We start from the raw sequence: 21056 nt of genomic DNA, 5'->3' as shown, positions 1-21056 counted from the left end.
GAATGAGGAAGCAGATGGGTTAGATGAGTCCTTTGTGGAGGAAGAAATAAGAAATGCTGTAGCAAACTTACCATCTGGAAAAGCAGCTGGCCCGGACATGATTCCCATAGAGTTTTACAAAGTGTTCCGGGAGGTTTTAAAAATAGATATGCTTCTGACAATGCTAAAAGCACAAAGCGGGGACTCAATACCTAAGACCTGGGGTGGTGCCGAGATAGTTATAATTTTAAAAAAAGGGAAACCTCCAGAAGAACCTGGCTCATACAGGCCCATTACGTTAATGAACACGGACACAAAAATCTTTTCTAAAGCATTAGCGACAAGATATGCCAGGATTATAGATAGAGTGGTAAGTAAAAATCAGCATGGTTTCATACCCGGGAGAGGTACCACCCACCACACGCGTAAAGTGATTACATTGCTTGATGCTGCAACAGTCTCAGGGGACCCGATAGCAATTATGCTACTAGACGCAGAAAAAGCATTTGATCGGGTCTCCTGGGACTATCTGTGGTTTACACTGGAAAGGGTAGGAGTTAAAAAGGGCTTCCTTAAGGCAGTACAAGCGCTATATGTAAACCCTGCGGCTTCGGTTAGGGTGAACGCGGGGGTCACCACACAGTTTGCGATAAGGAGAGGCACAAGACAGGGCTGTCCTTGCTCCCCATTGTTATTCGCAATGTATATGGATCTTTTAATCCGAAAAATAGAAGCAAGTCTCTTAATAAAACCCTTACCTACCCGGATGGGCCATTGTAAAATATTGGCATATGCCGATGATGTTGCAGTTATTACACCAGACCCAACGGAGGCTATACCCCAAGTAGAAGCGGAAGCCATGAAATTTGGAAGAATTTCAGGTTATAAACTCAACATTACTAAGACGCAGATTATTAAGAACTCCCACACCCCATGTATAGATGGGCGAGTAATTAAGTCTGGAGTATATTTAGGGGTGACCATATCGGCGGAATTAGATACCTTAGTAGAAACAAATATAAATCCTTTAATAAATAAGGTGCGAAAGGACTTAGATAGGATAGACAATTTGCACTTAACAATCTTGGGGCGGACTAATGTGATAAAAATGTTGGTGTTGCCAAAATTTTTGTATTTTTTTAGAGCTATCCCTTTACTCTTTGAGAGCAATATCTTTAAGAGAATAGAAAATATGATTAATAGGTTTATATGGTCAAAGGGGAAAACCAGGAGAGCACTCAGATTTATGGTTTTGCCAAGGGAAAGGGGTGGATGGGCATTGCCAGATTTAAGGTTTTATTACTGGGCAGCAGCTTTTCAGAATATGTTGGGTTTGGTGGGTGGGGGAGAATATGAAGTAGGGAATGAGCTAGGTTCACTGGCAATATATGGTTTGTTGTTAGGACCAGAAGCGGAAAATGCCTTGTTGAGGTACACTGAACCCAGTTACTACAAGAGAACGCGATTCAAGACACTCACTGCCGCATATACAGTATGGAAAGCTTTTACAAAAAAATTTGGGTTAGGCCGATATAATGCCTATACAAGATTGAAAGGAAATCCGAATTTGTCTGAGGAAATTACTTCGGGGAGTATATTGAGAGAATGGGAACGAAAAGGACTTAGAAAGGTTGGTGATATCATGGGACAACAGGGAGTCTACCAGTTTTCGGAATTACAAACTAAATTTGCATTGGATAGAAGGCAATTTTTTAAATATTTACAAATTAGGAGCTTTTTGCATGATAAGAAGGGCGGCCTGCTAGGATTTAATAAAAATGAAATTATGGAAGTGATACAGGCAGGGGAGGAATGTACTATCAAGAGATTGTATGCAGAATTATTGGCTTCAAGAGAGGACGATATAGAGAAATGGTCAAGCAGGTGGAAACTTAGCTTGAACATTAGTGAGGAAACTTTTGATACCTCATTAGAAATGGGGTGCACACTGTTGTGTTCAGCGTCCCTACAGGCACAGCACTATAAAACATTATTTCACTTATACCATACACCTGCAAAAATTGCTCAGTGGGGAGGTATAACGGGAACTAATTGTTTCAGGTGTGGGGACTCCGATGCAGATTTACTGCATATTTTTGCAACATGCCCTCATTTACAACCACTGACAAAAAGCATTGAGGGTTTTTTTCAAAATCTAGGAATAGATCTGAATATTACAACTTCAATTATACTCTTGGGGGTAAAAGAAGACGGGGAGGAACAACAACAGAGTAGCTGCAGACCTGGTGAGATATGGGAATATTTTTTGTTTATGGCTATGGCAGTATTAAGACTCACTATTGCATCGGCATGGCTGGATCCTAAAGTTCCATCATACCACCAATGGCTGGCAAAATTGCTTTCAATCTATAACTTGGAGATAGAAATTTATGCAAGAAAGGGGAAAAGACGTAGGAAAACTGGTAAACAGATTTGGGGGCCTCTTATGCGATGGAAAGAGGAGAGTCTGGATTGAAGAACGTAATCAGACACCTTTGTTAGAAGGAATAGGATTAAAGAAATGCTACGAATCTCTGTTATTTACTGAATGTACAAACATTGTATTCTTTGCCTAATTTTTCTATTATATTTTTTTTTTATTATTGCTTTCGTTTATTTTTTTCCTTTTTCTTTGTTATGATTAGATACTTGTAAAGTAAATGCCATTGTCGTGTCCTGTTTGTAATGTAAAATATGGGAAAAACTTGCTAATAAAGAGAATTAAAAAAAAAAAAAAACTATATACTGGAACAAACGAATTCGGGTTTTAATGATTTTTAGAGGGTTAATTTAGAATTGGCATAAAATGAAACCCCTTCAATGCACAGTCCTGTTCTACAAATCCCGAAAAAATGTACTGATTGAGTCAGGAAGGAAGCAGATGGAACAGGTCAAAGAACATGGAAAACATGCAGTTATTTGCATTTCATACAAAAACGCCCATATTGTAGTCTGCAGTGCCAAAAATCTGTCTATTTAGCTTCATTTCTGCTATTTTGCAGTTTTTATCCACTTTTTTAATTTCTTAATGCATTTATGTGATTGTTGTTTTTTTGTTGCGTTTCCCTGATTGTTTTGTTTAATAGTAGCTACATTAAAACATAGTTTCATTGTTCAACAGGAGACCCCTCTATGGTTCAAAACAGGCTGTCCAAGAGAGGACATTCCTTTTGGTGAATGGATTCACTTGGCTTAAGCAAGTTGGGATACACTGGTGTGAAGTAGAGAGCCCAACAGAGAAAGGAACTCTCCGTGCACTTCAGTTTAATTAGATTTGTCACTGCCTAAAAGGTGTTTCTTCCTCACAATATTTTTCCTGGCTTGTTTGACCCTCTGCAATAGGACAGCTCACTGTGTATGTAAACAGCGACAGAGGCTCAGACGGTAAATATGTAACGTTGGTGTAGAGCAGCAGCTGAGGTGGGCGATGCGAGGTTGCCATAAGCCCCATGCTGGGGGCATCAGTGTCTCCCCTCCAGGCCACGTCTGTTGCCAGTGTCTCTCCTCCTCAAAGCGCAGCGCCACCCCTCCGAGTCCTGCGGTGCGCCCAGATGCCCGCGCCGGCTCCTCTCCTCTGCTTTCTGCGCCGCTGCCTCTCAGCCCTGGGCAGCGCCGTGCCACCTTCCCTCGGGGCGCTACAAGCTGTGCCAGCCCAGGTGCAGACCTGCCCGGCACATGCGGCTCCTGGGCGCGCAGGCGCGTGCGCTGCTCTTCCGGCGCGCGCAGTGGAGTGTGAGGAGCCCGGGGAAGGCACGGCAGGTCGTACATCATCCTCGGTACAGCGCCGGGGGGAGGCTTCAGGAGAGACTGGTGTAAGCCTGTGTGTTTGGAGAGGCTGGAGGCAGCCACGCCACCGGGAGGAGGATGAAAGTCTGAGCGTACAGATGGACTCACTGCTTGCACTTGTGCGTAATCCCACCATCCATGAATGAGATTCCTTACCTCACAATTAACTTAGGGGCAGAATTACAAGCCCCTTGCGCCTCTTTTACGCCGCTGTTGCGTCACTTTTGTGGCGCAGAGGCGGCGCAAAAGATGCGCCATGGTGCGGGGTATTTACAACGTGACGCATCTGGGAGATTGTAAATGCCGCGCACCATGGGTGGCGGAGCTGCGGCGCACAATAACTGGTGCATCCCTGGGGATGCGCCAGTTATTGTAAATCTGCCCCTATTAGTCCTTTAATCGACCACAGAGAAACAAGAGTGAATGCACGGGATGGTTATATTAAACACACAAAACTAACATCAGTAGCCGCCCTATACCAATAATATTGGACTAACCAACAGCCTTGGGTTCCGAAGCAGAGTGCTGCCAGGTGGAAAACGCTTTAACGCCTCGTCGGGTGTAGTAAGAGCTATATAAATGCAATTACGAATTACGATTACCTAGCGTCGACATAACACCACCAGTGCTTCTAACCTGCAACGGTGAGCTACAAGCCGCTTACAGGTTGTCCCAGGGCAACAAAAGTTTGTATAAAGTTAGTTCTGGAGCTCAAACCCAGGGCAGTTTCCAACTACCTCGAACGGGTCCTGCCTCACCTGGTAGCCCTGGAAACGCCATCCTACCTCCGAGACACCTTTACAACTTTTGTAAGTGAGCTGGGTTTACCTACCTTTTTTGAGTTCTTGGCTGACTCTGATAAGTGTGTAATAATAATAATCACATTTTTACTTGCGTCCGGTGAATTATATTTGATGTTTAGGGGCCGTGGGGTGGACACATTGTGCAAACTACAGAAATTAAAGATGGTGCCTAGGCCCTCAGTACGTGTGGTCTTTTCATTCTGATGGGGCCTTTAATAGGAGTCACTGGCCCCATCGGAATGATATTTTGTGTGGGAGCACCGCAGCGGGGGCCCTTTCATCTGGAGATCTCACATGCTGCAAGTAGGCAATGCCTCCTGTCAACAGAGCAGAAAAAAAGAGGTAACTGGTATGGACAGTACGATTGTAACATGTTATTCCCCAAACTCTCATAACACTGTTATTCCATTATACCCCTCTAGGGATTACAACACCAATCCTTCCAGGAAGGGGGCGTAGTGGGAGCATGTTTACTTCCTGTTCCTGCTTAATAATGACCCTCTGACCAGGGGTAGCAGGCACAATGCCAGGGTTACTGAAGTGTTTGCCAGGGGTCGCAGGTGTGACTCTTAACTGATGTTTATGCTTTTGGGGGAGCGACTACAGGGTGACATAATATTTACCTTGTATTAATTTCTCTTGAATGGACATGTGGCGGTTAAGGGGAAAGTATATTTTTTATTTTTTACTCTCAATGCATAAATGTTGTGAGTTTGAAAGCACAGACTACCAGAAGTGGCAGTGTTTGACCACTATCACAGTGTGGTCTGGACTGGACATCTGTCCTGGCTGCTGCCCTCCAAGTGTGACCTTTCACTTCCTGATGCCTCATTTATGAGCCCTTGCATCACTTTTACGCCGCCGGTGCATCATTTTTTGTGACGCACCAGTGGCGTAAAAAATGCGCCTTGTTGCGCCATATTTACAAAGTGACGCATCTAGGTAGATGCGTCACTTTGTAAACCCCTGCGCCACATTATACCTGCGCCAGGTATAATGTATGCAAGGGGGGGCGTATTGACGCAAGGAAGGGTCGTAGAAGTGACGCAGTGAAATCTATGAGATTTCACTGCGTCACTTTTAGGACGCCGTTGCATCAAAATCTTGCGCCTGCCTCACAGCAGGCGTAAGACTGACGCAGGCTCTTTCACATGGGACTTGCCCCATGTGAAAAGACGCATTGCTGGAGTTGCGTCACTTTTGAGACGCACTCCAGCAATGCGTCACTTTTGCGCCTACAGATACGTCAGAAATACTGACGTATCTGTAACTCCTTGCGACATGATGCGTCATACATTAAATATGACGCATCAGGAATGTTGCAAGGGGTGCGCACTGAGAAGTGACGCATCGCTGCTTTCATGCAGCGATGCGTCATTTCTCATAAATGAGGCCCTCTGCTTCTAGCATAACTGAATTCAGACTCTCTAACCTGCCCTCAGGAACGTACCCAGAAATAGCCACACATTGTTTCGACCTAGCTGGTTTTCAGATCACTTGGAATGGGCTTCCAGTACATTCTGATTCAGTTTTCAAATTTGTATATTGAATTATGAGGTATGACATAATAATACATTTTAAACTGCCAATAATGACTGATAATTTCCCTGCACCTCAATTATGGACCGAAGCGGAAAGCAAAGGCTCAAAATGGCGTGGGGAGGGGTAATTGCCCTTTTTGCACTCCAGATGAAGGTATTAGGACTGCCAGCAGCCACCCACCTGAAGCATTAGGGGCGGTGTGAGAGCAGGAGCTGCCCCTGACCTGAAGAGACTGAAAACATGCCCAGTCTCCTGTGGTGGTTCCTTGGTCTCTTCAGACAAAGTCTATGCACACAAGGTTGCCCGGGCTCCTGCCTTTGAGTCTGATGACAGAGGAGTTCACTCAGTCAAAATAAAGTAGAAAAAACGTTTGCTAACATTGCATCTTTACGGTAGAGGTGGTATGGGTTATAGAAAATTCCATATTGTTCAACAGCCTCATGTAAATGAGTTGGCCAAAGATGATAGCGGTTAATTTGAAGGTCTCCTAGGAGTAGCTTTAGCTGTCTATTGGCGCTGATGACATCACTGTTTCAAAAAATTGAACAATAAGAAGTCCAGAGCATGTGGGGTTAGCGTCAGTCTCGTTTAGCCATTGATTTTCATATATTTTTGATGGCCTGTAATTGCTTGGAGGCCCTGGCATTTAATAAATGAATGTGTTGTTCGGAATTGTGTCCCCTTTAGGTTTTCTCGGTGTAGAATTAAGAAATCCTTTTGTTAGAATGCTGATATGGCATTTAGCTTGTAATTCATAGGCAAGACAGGTTCTTTATTGAATTTAATTTGTTGACACAACATTCTAATTTATAGTTTCCGAATTTTTTGTTTAGGAAGGGCATGCTGTTTGGATGCCTTAGCCTGACATAAAGACATTACGTGTTACACTCTAATTGTCCCTCTTTTTTGCCTTTGCTGTCAGAATAAAGTGTCATTGGATTTACAGCCCATGTTAACAGACTTCTGGGGAATGCCACCAGTTGAAGGGACCCCCAAGGCAGAGGCTACTTTTATAGGTGGAGGCCTGTAAGTTACCCCCCCCCCCCCCCGTCTCTTGCTGCTGCACCACAACCGACTCCTGCTTGCTGCTTCATATGGATCACCGCTTGTCTGTCCATTTTCCTACCCTGCCCCTTAATATTTTGCTTTTGCTGGGGTGATGTGTTCTGAGGTTGACTTTTGTCATGCGCTTTGCTGCTAGGTTTTGAAAAAGGAGAGAGTATGTATTCCGTTATTATATACATATTACTTTGAGGCTGAATCCTGTTGTCATAAATTCAAGATGCCATTCAAATGATAGGGTTGCTCCAGTTTAGAAAAGACAATCTTTATAAGTGCAAATTCAAACATTGACAGCCGACACGTGTTTCGCCCTCTGTGGCGATTGGCGCCAGGGCTTTCTCAAGGCTATTCCAAATTCATTTGTACATTCTGTACATTTCTCTGATTTTCATCATTATGTACACCCGACATCAAAAGTTACTGGAGTTTTCAATTTGGAGGTAAATCTCCTACGGTATACAGTGTTTTCACGGAGGTGCCGTGTATGGCAGAAAGGTCCCGTTGTCAGATGTAGCTCTGGAATCCTTGGACCTTTTTTCTTTCAATTGATATGAGCTTTGCTGCTCGGTGTTTGCTTTTGTTGTATTTAAGAGCAAGGTGGGCTCATGGTGGGCAGTGACGTTTATTTTTAGCTATCTTGACATCTTGTACCAAATGATTCACATCATTTGATATTTCATTTGGACCCACAAAGGGGGGCATCTGTAGCCTTAATACTTTAGAGGAGGTTGGGGACGGATGCTGCCGCAACTGTTTCTGCCCTTGTCATTCATGTAGTTTCTCCATTCTTGTCTCTCTTTGGGGAGATGAGAGATGTAGTCTGCATAAGGGACTAAGAAATTGGACCAGCACATCTTTCTTTCGGTGTCCGGGGGTCTTCTAGGGGATGCCTCTGCCGTGGATATTGAGGTTTGCATCAGAATCGACCTTGCACCCTTTCAGCTATGCTGAGGTATCAAGGTTTTGGTGGGCCTTTCACCACGCTATTCAGGGCCCGGATTGGTTTTAGAAGATGCAGGGAGAACCTGGGGCCTTATTTATGAAGGACTTGCGCCGCCGGTGTGTCACTTTTAACATGGGAAAAAGTGACGCACCGGCGGCGCAAGTCCTTCATAAATAGGGCCCCTGGAGAGGAGTGGGACCACGAGCTCAGAAAACTGTGCATAGGCAACAAAGTGTGTTTAGGAGTTTTTTTATATAGCTTTATAAGGGACCCCCAAACAATGTCTATATTTGTAATCGTTTTGATCAGATTACATTTGAGTGCTTTCCTTAATAGTTTTTCTTTGTTCCCATTGCAAAGCTGTGAAAATAAATATGGCCTGAGACTTTTATATCTAACCAAAAATGTTGCGGTCTCAGGCCTTTTCTGTTGGCCTGTCTTGCTTTTTAGTCAAGTAAGTCCTGGATAGGTGCTCGCCATATCAATTTCAGCTCTCTGGCTATGGAGCTACCCAGCAGGATAAATGTGAATAAAGGAAGCGGGTGGTTGAACAAGAATCCTAACTTATAATCGAATGCCAGCAATGCTGGAGGGGGTGGAAGTTTTACTTTAGCGCACATGCGCGCACATTAACCAATGGAAAATAAAGTTCAATATATCTAAAAAACAGATATTGGGGTACTACAAAAGATGTCATGCCAGAAGCATTTTGTAAATACATTCCTCTTGCCATGATATCTCCCCCTGCTGGCTTGTACCCAAATCAACCCAAGCCAGGACTCAAGGCAGGTCGCATATTTAGTTTTATGATTTAAATGACCCCAAAGTACGGAAATCTGTGCTACCTATTTATTAAATAGTTCTGTAAATCTCAGAGTTTGCAAAGTCCTAGGGATTTTTTTACTCGACTAGTTAAGAAGGTCAAATACCAGATAAAAAATCAGGGAGAAGGTGGAAAATAAAAAACATAAAAAGTCACATTTTCAACCTCTTAAATAAAATAGAGGACCCTTGAAATGCGTGAACGCGAAAAACGAGATTTCCAAGCATCTAAATAACATTTAAATATGGCAATAAACAGTACCCTTAACCTCTGATGTTTTCTTTGCCTTTTAAAAGGGTAACACGAGCAACAGCCGGTCATCTTAGCAAGTGATGGGGACAAATGTTCCCCGGGAACCGCTCATCAGTATCCGTAACAGCAACAGCACTTCTATCTCCATGGTCAGTTGCATGCTCATATGATCAGATGTTTAATTAGCAGTGTAAACAGCTTCTAATTAGTGAGAAATGGAAATGTTTTTACTAGCAGAAGGAGGCAGAGGCTTAATCATTGTGGAATTAAGTGGAATCATCACTTTGTCAGTTATTGCTGGATTTATATGCTGTGTGAGTGCCTGTAGCTATCAGATGCCATCGAGAACGAGGCCGGGGATTGCTGCCTCTGCTGCTAAGGGGTCCTACTTTCTAACCTTAGATGTGACTGTTCACCCCTTAGGGAATACAGTTCCCTTTAGGACAAGCAGCTCTGAGGAACAGATGTCTGTGACCGATGAGCTGTGACTACACAATCAAGTAACCAGGCAGGAGAGGTCACTTTAACACCAGGGTCGAATTACAGGCTGTCTGGAAACGTTTGCACATAGTGTTAGATGGGTCAAAATCAACAGGGTTATACCCAAATCACCCTCTTATACCTAGGTATGGGACGAAATTTATACAATAGAAAATGATATAGAAGGAAAAAATCCAGCACAATTCATGAGAAGAGCACATTTAATTACCCTCTCCAAAGTTCATATTTTAGGAAATATATCAAAACATTTTCATAACATACATGCGCAGAGGCACCCGATCTATGAAATTAATGTGTAAATGTGGGTGTACTTGTAAAGCGCACTGCGACTCCATGGAGTATCCTGGCGCTGAAGACCGCTGGGGAACCCGTCCTGGTTTTCCCTGTGAGATGGTCCCTTTCTGGGTATCTCCAAGGTGAAACCAGGCATCCCCAGCGTCTGTGGGGGCCGTTGTAGAGATAAGGCAAGCTTAATGCCCAGAGTTGCCGAGTGTGTTCCCTGGTTAGAGTAGGCACAGAGGCGAGAATTATCGAGTCCGTTTTGACCCTGGTCCACGACCCTGCCGCGGCGGGAATTGATGTAAATGTAAATGTGTTGTATTTGTATAGCGCGAACAGTAACCCGTAAGCATCCCGGCGCTTGTACTCCTACCACAAGGGAACCCCTCCTGGCTTTTCCTTGTGAGGTGTCCACTCCTGGGCATCCCATGGTGAAACCAGGCATCCCTTGTGTATCGGGGTCCGTTGTGGAGACTAAGCAAGCTATTGCCCAGAGTTGCAGCGTGGGGCCCATGCTTAGATTCGGCACTGAGGCGAGAATATCCGGTCAGAGGAATTTAAGCCCGATCCCGACGAGGCAGGAATCGAACCCTGGTCCCTGGCCAGCGCTCTGCATCAAGGTCTGCCGCTCTAACCATTGAGCCACACTTCTCCACTATCCGAGGCAGGAATTGAACCCTGGTCCCGAGCCGTTCCCTGCTTACGGGTCTGCCGCCTCTAACCAGTGAGCCACACCACTTAATGCAAAAAAGACATATATCGGAAGACAGAAAAAATCTATATATACAACATAACATAACACAATAACCCTACAGAACAAATTCTCACTAGTGTCCCCCTTGTACTTCAGGGTAAACCATTTGGAGCTAGTCCAGGTAACACACCTAGGGTGAGATGAACGAATGGATCTAACTCTAGTGTGGCACCTTACAGATATACAAATTATTCAAATTACAACTCCTCCTCCTTAGAAGTGTTAGATGGAGCACAGTTGGGATTCTTGTGGCATTTTAGATGGCCTTCAAAACTTTATAACACTCACATATTGTGTACACCAAAAAATTAAGAGAAGATGCTCTTTTTGGGTATGGGTAAGCAAAGTTAGGAAGTTGGTTGCCTTGTCACTTTGCATTTTTTTCACACATTTCAAGCTTTGCATAGTGGCTTTTTGTTGTAATAAAAGAATGTGTTGGCTGGAATGTTTGAATTAATCTCAGTAAATGGTTATTACTCTGGGCCGCGATCCAGTCCATTGTTTTGCCCACTATGACACTTCCAGAGATGTCGCAATATGCAAATCAGTCTTGGTCCAGCCTCCATAGAAATAGTCCAACCTGCCAAAATAGGGTCCCTTCAACACTGGAACCCAAGGGGCACCAGACTGGTTGCAGCCTCTTTCAGCCTGGTCAGTGACGCGCATCTTGAGGTCCATGGCACATTGAGTATGAGATTCACATATCAATACAACTGTCACACTTAGGGAGTCTCAGTTAGAAAAACAAAAAAATTATGAATTGGCATGCCTAAATTGTTATCAGACATGGCTAATTACTATGAGCTGAATCCCAGTCCATCCTTTCTGCCCACTATGCCACTCCAGAGCGAGACCAGATCAACTGCTCCTATTGGACGACAACCAAGTGCGATTTTCATAGGACAATCATACTTGGTTGTCAACCAACAGGAGCAGTTGATACTACACTGGCAGTCCAGGCCTACTTTAGAAAGGAACCCAAGCAAACATAGATTAGGGGGCATATTTACAAGGACGGCGTTAAAATTATTGCCGCTTTAGTGGCAGGAAACTGCCGCTAAAGGGGCGATAATGGGCTTGATAATAGGCTCTTGAGAAATCCAGAGAATTCTAATAGAAGCCCATGTTCTGGTGTAAACCTGGGCTTCGTTTGGAATTCTCCGGAATTCTCAAGAGCCTATTATCAAGCCCATTATCGCCGCTTTAGCGGCAGTTTCCTGCCGCTAAAATGGGGATAAATATAACGCCGTCCATGTAAATATTCACCTAGGTTTTAGCATTTATTTTTACTTACCTGATATTTGATGTCCTACCTGCATGAATGACTTTCATACCAGAAGGATTGCCATGCTTGGTCAGGACAGCCTGCCACAGGAAATGTCGCCGCAGGTGGGATGCACCTTGCCTTGGCCTATGTGAGGGGAATAGTTTCCCGAATTTGCAGCACTAACCAGGTGAAGTGAGCCACAGGAAACAGATAAGATTAATGCTGAACTTAATTTCTGTAGTAACACGCCACATAAATGTAATTTATATGAGTTCCTTCATTATGCGACCAAGTGCTCCGCGTCTTCCAAGCAACTGATTTCTCCCACTGTCATTTCTCACATTCTAACTTCAACATTCCACGTTCTACTGATGTCACCACTTCTCTTACATCACCTCTACAATCTCCTTTTAAGTCCCTTAGAACTGTTTGTTTTTCAGTGTAAAATCTTTGAAGAGTATTGCACACTTTATCAAGAAGCAACTTATGTATCAGTTTTGCTACACAAAATACGCTGGTGCTCTTTAGGGCATGAAAGTGATGTGGACCATTTAAGGGGGTGCACAATGCTTTGTCAAAAGACACCTATGCTCTAATCACTGACTTGTGTTCACATTTGTGCACAGCCTTTCATCTGGCCCTGGGAGGGCAGCCATTTTTCAAACATGATGACCTCCCTAGTGTACAAACAGCTGGAGGTCGGATTCAATTAATAATTTAAGTACTGGGTATATTTTTGCATGTTCAAGATTATTATTATTATTATTTATTATTTAGCGATTTGTAGAGCGCCTGGTGACCCGGAGGCATCCCCGCGCTATAACATTTGTGGAGACCAGAGGGAAAAAGGGGGACTTTATTTTGGGAATAGCAGAGTTTTCAGTTTTTTCCTGAAAATCGGATGACTGGGTTCCATCCGGAGGGTGCGGGGAAGTGAGTTCCACCCAGAGGATGCTTTAACAGAAAAGCGTCGGCCGCCGGTACATGTCTTCCTGAATCTGGGGACGTTGGCCAGACGCTCGTTATCCGAACGGAGGGACCTGTGGGCCTTGTATGGAGTGACCAGGTCTCTCAGAATAGCAGGTCCGAGACCGTTGAGCAGTTTGTGTGCAGTGCACAGGGCCTTGAATTCGACCCTTTGACGTATTGGGAGCCAGTGGAGGGCCTTGATTGCTGGTTTGGCTGAAACTCTGGAAGGGAGGTTCATGAGCAGCCGGGCGGCTGCGTTCTGCGTGCGCTGGAGTTTAGCCATGGTGGATTCAGGAGCTCCCAGATATATCATGTTGCTGTAGTCCAGCCGCGCAAGGATCAGACCCTGGACCAGGAGTTTTCTAGATAGGGGCGGAAGTAGTGGGAGGATCCTGCGGATGGAGCGCATGAGGCCAAAGCAGGTACCTGCTGTTTTGGATGCTTGGGTTTTCATCGACAGCTGGGGTTCTAGCCAGACTCCTAGGGTCTTAATTTCTTGTTTGGGGGTGGGAATTTCCCCGAACACGTCTGGACAAGCTGATGGGGGGATGGTGGTCCATTGCTTACCCAGAAGCATGACTTCCGTTTTTGACCCGTTTAGTTTGAGCGATGACTCGCACATCCAGTTGTGGATTTCTTTGAGGCAGTTCGGCAGATTGTCAGGATAGTTGTCCAGTTGTGAGAGGGAGACGACAAGTTGCGTGTCGTCCGCGTAGCTAACTATCTTGATCCCGAAGGGGGTGACCACATCTTCGAGAGGGGCCATGTAAGCATTAAATAAAGTGGGGCTTAGTGATGACCCCTGGGGGACACCGCTCGTGAGGGGGAGGGAGGCAGAGTGGGAGTTGCCATCCCATACCTGGAACGAGCGCCCTGAGAGGAAGGATTCTATCCATGTGAGCGCGGAACCTGTGAGCCCTGCCGCGGCCAGCCGATGGAGTAAGACACGATGGTTAACTGTGTCGAAGGCTGCGCTGAGATCCGGGAGGATCACTGCCACTGACCCTCCTGAATCCAGAATGCACCTTGCCTTCTCGATGACGGCGAGGAGGGCGGTGTCTGTGCCGTGGCCCGGGCGGAACCCAGTTTGGGACTGCCGCAAGATGTTATTTGATTCTAGAAACTGTGACAGTTGCCCATTGACTAGCTTCTCGGCCATTTTGCTGATGCAAGGGAGGAGTGAGATTGGCCGGTAGTTCGCCATGTCGGCAGGGTCCAGCTGGGGTTTTTTTAGGAGTGCCTTGACTATTGCACTCTTCCAGCTGGGGGGGACCGAGCCTTGAGAGAGCGAGATGTTTATGAGCTCCGTGATCGTGGGCACGATGGCAGGGGCTACTGTTTTCAGGAATCTGATTGGGGCGGGATCCAGAGGGGAACCGCTTTTCATTTTGTCCATGGTTGTGTCTACTTCGTTCAGTGTTACTGCCCTAAAAGCGGTCAGCTGAGGATGCAAGCTGCTTCCTGCGCGGTTGGTGGGTGCCTCATTGTCCATGTGGTTCGGCAGGCAGGGAGGGGGGAGGGAAATTAGAATACGGGCGATTTTAGAATTAAAGTAGGTAGCCAGCTCATTACTTCTGTCCGCAGGGGGTGCGTTGGGGGAGGGTGGAGCTGGTATTTTCAATAGCTCTTTGGCAATGAGAAAAGATTCCCTTGCCGAGTTGGTGGAGTTTTTTATTCTCGTATCATAGTGAGAGGCTTTAGTGAGCTTTAGGGTTGTTTTATAGATTCTCACTGACCTATGATATGCTTCCTTGTTGGCGTGCTGCCAGTCTTTCCTCCAAAGCCGCTCTGCTTTTTTGCAGTTTTTGCGGAGAGTCCGGAGTTCCGGGGTGTACCATGGGGCAGATCCTAGTTTACCGTTTTTATCCTCACGGGTTTTTATAGGGAGGATGGAGTCCAATGACGTGGTGATCCACTCCCTGAATTTACTGTCTGCGGTGACCGGGTCTTCCGAAGAGGTCGGGGTAGTGGAGTTCAGGGTTCTGGCCCAATCCTCTGTGGAGAGTCTGGACCAGGCCCTGTCCCTGGTATAGGTAGTGGGTTTAAGGAGTTTCTTGAAGGCTCCTGGTAGGTGGAGAGGCACCATGAAGTGGTCCGTCCATGGGAGGGGGAGGTACTCTTTGGCTTGGAGGGTAGGGATGTTGGTAAACACCGGGTCAAGCAAATGACCTTTAGTGTGTGTGGCTCCGGAGTTGGAGAGGTGTAGACCATAGGCAGCCAGTTCTGCGATCAAGTCGGCTGCCCCTGTGTCTAGGGTGTCGTCGAAATGAATGTTGAGGTCTCCTAGTATCGAGAAGTTGGTGGTGGAGTGGGCTTGAGATGCTATGACATCTAGGAGAGCACTGGTAAAAGGGCCAGAATGGCCAGGGGGACTATAAACTAGGAGGCCTGACAGAGAATTAGTCGGTGCTAACTGGATTGTGAAATTAAGACTTTCGGCGTCCAGGATATGCGAGTCGTTGGTTCTACAGGAGAGATAGTCCCGGTGGATGATGGCCAAGCCTCCTCCTCTGCCAGATGGACGAGGTTGGGACTGGATAAGGAAACCCGGGGGAAGGGCTAGAACAACGTCTGCATCCGAGTGATCAGTAAGCCACGTTTCCGAGATGTGACTTTCAAGATACCCAAAGTCAGCATACGCTGAACAAAACATTCCCACTCAAGGTAAGTGTGATACGAGGCATTCAGTGATACATTCAGACTGCTGACCTCGAGATAGCGTCTACATAAAGGTGAATTGTACCTTGTCTTATACAGCAAACACAGGGACCAGCCAAAAGCATCTGGAAGACAGTGATCACGCGGGCACAGGATCACCTTATGGGATGGTGCAGGTTCTGCGCAAGTGACACCATTTCTGATAGAAGTGTACCAAGTAATGCATTTTACAGCTCATAAATAAATATATATTAGCTATGCATGAAAGCCAGATAATGTTTCACCGTCAGATACATGTCTAATCAGAACCCGGCTACTCGGAAAGAGAATATGCTTCTAGTGGAGAAGCGTGGCTCAGTGGTTAGAGGCGGCAGACCCGGAAGCTGAGATCGACCGTGGACCAGGGTTCGATTCCCCGCCTCGGCGAGTCTCGGGCTCAAAATTCCACGGACTCGACAATTCTCACTCTGGTGCCTACTCAACTCACGGGGTCACACTCTGCGACTCTGGGCAATAGCTTGCTTAATCTCCACTACGGCCCCTTGCGGCGTGATGCCTGGCTTTCACCCTGTGGACACCCTGCCGTGGTTTCTCACAGGGGAACACCAGGACGGGTTCCCTAAGCAAGCGCCGGGACGCTTACGGGCAGCTGTGCGCTTTACAAGTCCAGCACATTTACATTTACATTTACAATATGCACCCTTGAACACACTTTGGGTTACTTCTTTGAGCGGAAGATTTGGCAATTATAGGTGACTGCATGAAAAAATGACCTAATCTGATCAGTTGTAATGTTATTTATTATAACATATTTAATGCACAACAAATACCAGGGGTCCATATGATAGGGGAAGCAAATATTCAGAAGATAAAATAAACACATTAGACAATAAAAGATGCAGCATCATTTCTGGTCCTAAAATTAACATATTAGACAATATTATACAACTGGAGCGGGAAACAGACGATTATAAAGGGGGAGAGGGCAGGAGGTATTAGGGGGTGCATTCAGATAAAGGGAGATTGGGGAGGAGAAAATATAATATTGCAGACAACATGTTTGTTTTGTGGCTACAAAGACTGTGGATGAGGGCAACCATACTGCAGTGGTTAATTTGTAAAAAGAAAAGTGCTGGGGTTTTCGCCCACTTCTTCTGTGGGCGCCGCCAAAAACAGAACCAACTAGTAAACATCAAAGTGGGGGGAGGATGTGGCATTATGGACAGAGCTGTCGACCTTAGAGCTGGGGAACCAGGTTCGAGTCTTGGCATCAGCTCAACATCCTGTGATTCTGGGCAAATCACTTAAATTACCCAAAAAATGCCCTTAACTGGTGCTCATGAAAATCCCCAGTGCTGATAATTAAGTGCTGGGTCTCTTATAGGGGAGTGTTTCAGTTTAGGACTGAAGAGGCTGGAATCAAAAAATCAAATGCAACACAAAAGTGGCTCTCAGACCATGGATCAATAAATATTTTAACAACGGAAATCTCCAAGCATCATCTCATTGTCTGTTCAATTAATAAACCCTATTTACTTGTGTCATTCTTGTAACAACTTACTGGCGTTTTCCTTTTTTAAACTTAGTATATACAACTCGGATGATTTGTACCAAATCATTACTCATATGTCATATAAATTGGCTGTATCAAACATTTATCATTAAAAGGAACCATGAAATAGAGCACTGACATATTTACATATAGAACAAAAAATGAATACGTTGTTCGAGACAACACATGAATGTAACTCCACAGATTAATCTAGAACATTCAAAAACAACATACAAAGAAAATAATTAATACATTCTAGACAGTGGACGTAGTAGACATTACATACATGTCAATATCACACCAAACTGAATATTCAAAATCTCCTATGGACTGAACAAATTCTTCCATATAGTGGATCCTGTATGCCCTACTTTTTTCTTGGATCGGGACCTATCTACTTTGTCTCCTCAATACTACTTCGGTGTATAGTCCTGAATAGGTCAGAGTACAGATATTGTAAATCTCGTCTAGGCCATCTTAATTGAGCTTAGACTTTCAGTCCTTTATGGTGGTGTTTACAGTAATCACTCTTGGCCTCAGATGAGTATGTGCCGACGCGTTTCGACCTTCGTGATGAGACCGAGAAGTATGTTCGATGGAAGGTCTTCCTCAGGGCTGGAAAAACTTTTTGTAGGACACGAAAATATGCCTCGTTTTATTCATAGGCATGTTTTAATTGGGACGGGAATCTGTCTGTGAAGAAGGGTGGGTTTCTGCACGTTCTCCTTTTCTTTCTGTCTCCATTATTTTCAGATTTCCTTTCTGGGCTTCGGAAATTTGTTCAAGAAGTCTCCGATGGGGTCCTCAGTTCAAAGAACTGAGGACCCCATCGGAGACTTCTTGAACAAGAGAGGAGGTCAGAATGGGGCTACTGGCACTAGTGCAATAAAATTGGCATGAAGAAGTCGGACAGCTAGACCGGCAACGTATCTGGTGTACTGGTGGAATAACACCTACACTTCCACACCAATCTCCAACCCGATTGGACCACTACACTAACGACTCGCAGGTTACAGAGGTGATTCACACGACGTCTGTAACTTGTGCGTTGCGTAATTATGTTACTCTGTCTCTTTGATTTGCATGACTTTTAATGATACACTGACTATTCTAATCAAAGCTTTCCTGTAGAGCATAGTGAGGGTTTCGGTCACATTAGGTGGCCTTTCCACCTGTTTACAAATAATAAGACTATAGCATCTCTCCTGGCAATTATATAGGAAGTTGCACTTGGTGGCGCACCACATATATGTTGAATTTTAAGTGGCACTGTTGAACACAAAAAAGCATGGATTTGTGGCTATTGCACTGGGATACATGAGATCAGTATGAATGTGTGGGTTATGCGAACAAGAATTAATAACCAAGATGAGATGTTTACAATTTTATTTACCTGACTGGTCAATATCATCATTGTTGGTACCAGAAAATGATCTGTTTTTTTCTTCTTTCTTGTCTCTCTGATATCCTATTGTGTTATGGGAAGAGAGGGACCAGTCCTGATGAAACATATCGACTCACTAAGGGTTTGCGAAGCATAAACCTTGTATTAATGTGGTTTTTAATGATGCAAAGAAACAGCCTTTAACTCCATGGCTGCTAAGGGTTTCCCCCCCCCGGTGCTGGGATCCCAGATTTTCCATTGTTCATGACGAGCTCAGCTCGTCATGAGTGCAGCTCCGCTGTGCCTCATGACGAGCTGAGCTCGTCATGAGCATGGAAGGAGTTAAGTAAAAACTTCATTTACTGACCTCGTCTTATGCATTTTTACCCTCTCTGTGCCTTTTTAAGGAGCACTCATTCAACTTATTGTCCCTCTTTAACTAACAACACGCGAAGCAGAAATGTATACTATTACTCTGTGAATTTCCCATTAAAGGAAGAAAGATAGGCTTCACCCCATTAAAGAGCTCCCAAGGGAACTGCTACATATCTGAGTCATTGGATCTTATAAGGAAGCACGCAATGACAAACCATGCCACTGGAAGGGGGTGAGGGTAACCATACATTTTAAGAAAAAATTCTAGAGGTGGACAGGAGAAATCATTTTCTCATTGTTTTTCATAAATTCTCAATAGCCAAACATTTCTCTGGGTAACATGCCTCCATGTTTTATATTAAGTGATGCTGAAAGGGTGTATCAGGCTGTACCCATTAAACTCTTCTCTTCCCCCTGTCTTTGTGTGAATAACACCAGAGGGCCTGGAAGGCCAGATCTTCAATCAGAAAAAGGTGCAAAGCAAACATCAGAACAGCATGCAACCTAGAGATGCGCGAGCGCGTCAACCAAGATGGCCGCCGCCACCGGAGCTCCGTGAATACTTCGGCCCGAAATTTCCTTTGACAACGATTTTCGTGTCAAAAAGTCGGCAAAAATAGCGGCGCTTGCCTCCACATACTGTTCCTTACCTGTGGAGCGGTTTTTGGACGAATTCCTTCGGCGGAAGTGCTTTTTCTGGCTCCATGGTTCCTGCTCCCAGCTTCACTTGCAGGTACTGCCGGCTTTGAGTGCCTGGGGGCGGATTAATATTTATGACAGAGCCTGGCTTGGGCCTAGCCACGCCTACAGTCCAATTTAGCTGCTGCACCTGTAGTTTTGAAGAGATTTTTGGTGTTTTTGTCACTATTTACGTCATTCTTCTCACATTTTGAGGTGGTGTTTCTTCACTTTACTATTCCTACGTATTAGTGAATATTTTTTCACCTCAGAATGGATTCCAAAAATTCAACTAATAATAAAAGGAAGCAGCAGGTTTCTCCTCCTCCAACCAAATCTAAGGTAGTGGAATCCTCAGAACCTTCTCTTACGCTAATTTTGGAGGAGCTTAAAGCATTGCGTCTGAATACTGACACTATTGCCTCAGAAGTCAAAAATGTTCATAAAGATATGGCTTCTATTTCAATGAAGGTTTCAGATAATGTCATTAAAATTCAGGATAATAAAAATAAGCTGGACGCTTTCACACCTTTAATGGCCAGAATTGTTCCAATGCATACTCAACTGCTGGATATGGAAAATCGCAATAGGCAATATAATCTTCGTATTTTTAATTTGCCTGAAGATGTTGAAGGGACAAATTGCCGACTATATCTGGAATCTCTTCTACCTGGTCTTTTGAATATTAAATTTCCAGAAAAATTTGAGATTGACAAAGCTCATAGAGTCCCGTCACATCAGAATCCTCGACATACAAAGCCCAGGCAAATGATATTCAAGGTACTGCGTCATCATCATTTGGTTCTCATTCGTAAAGCTGTGAGAGAAATTCCATCATTGTTGGTGAATGGTACCAAAATCTTTATTCACCAGGATTTTGCTAAAGAAACTGTGGCTATTCGTAAAGAGTTTTCTTCCCTTCGTCCGCAGCTGAGGAGCCTTGGTTTCAAATATGGTCTTTTTGATCCATCTACGATGCGTGTGTGGAAAGACAATGTCTCCAAGTCTTTTCAACGTCCTGAAGATCTTCAGCTGTTTCTTGACTAGCAAGCTCCTCCATCCATGGATACTCAAGATCCTAATACTTGAGTTGGTCTCGTCTGACTTCACTTGTCACATCTTTACATAATCTTTATTCATGGGCTTCAACGGTTACTGGCCATGCTTGAGGAACGGGTGTGCGTTTCCTTCTTTCTATTCATGTTTCTTGTTTGTTCATTCTTCTCTCTTTTTCTTTTTTCCCTTTCATATTTTCTACATAGAGTTACTCCTTTGACTTGGCTATTTCTTCACTCTTCTTGTTCTGATTCCTTTCTTTCCTTCTTTCTATATCTTAATGGCTAACATTCATAATATTAAAATTGTTTCTCTTAATGTAAAAGGTTTGAGACATCCAATCAAACGTACGAAAATTCTAGATTATCTGGGTAGTTGTAAAGCTGATATTTG

Source organism: Lissotriton vulgaris, chromosome 5 (assembly GCF_964263255.1).
Source record: "Lissotriton vulgaris chromosome 5, aLisVul1.2, whole genome shotgun sequence".
NCBI lineage: Eukaryota > Metazoa > Chordata > Amphibia > Caudata > Salamandridae > Lissotriton > Lissotriton vulgaris.
The sequence above is the reverse complement of the archived record's forward strand: the minus strand, read 5'-3'. Positions refer to the sequence as shown.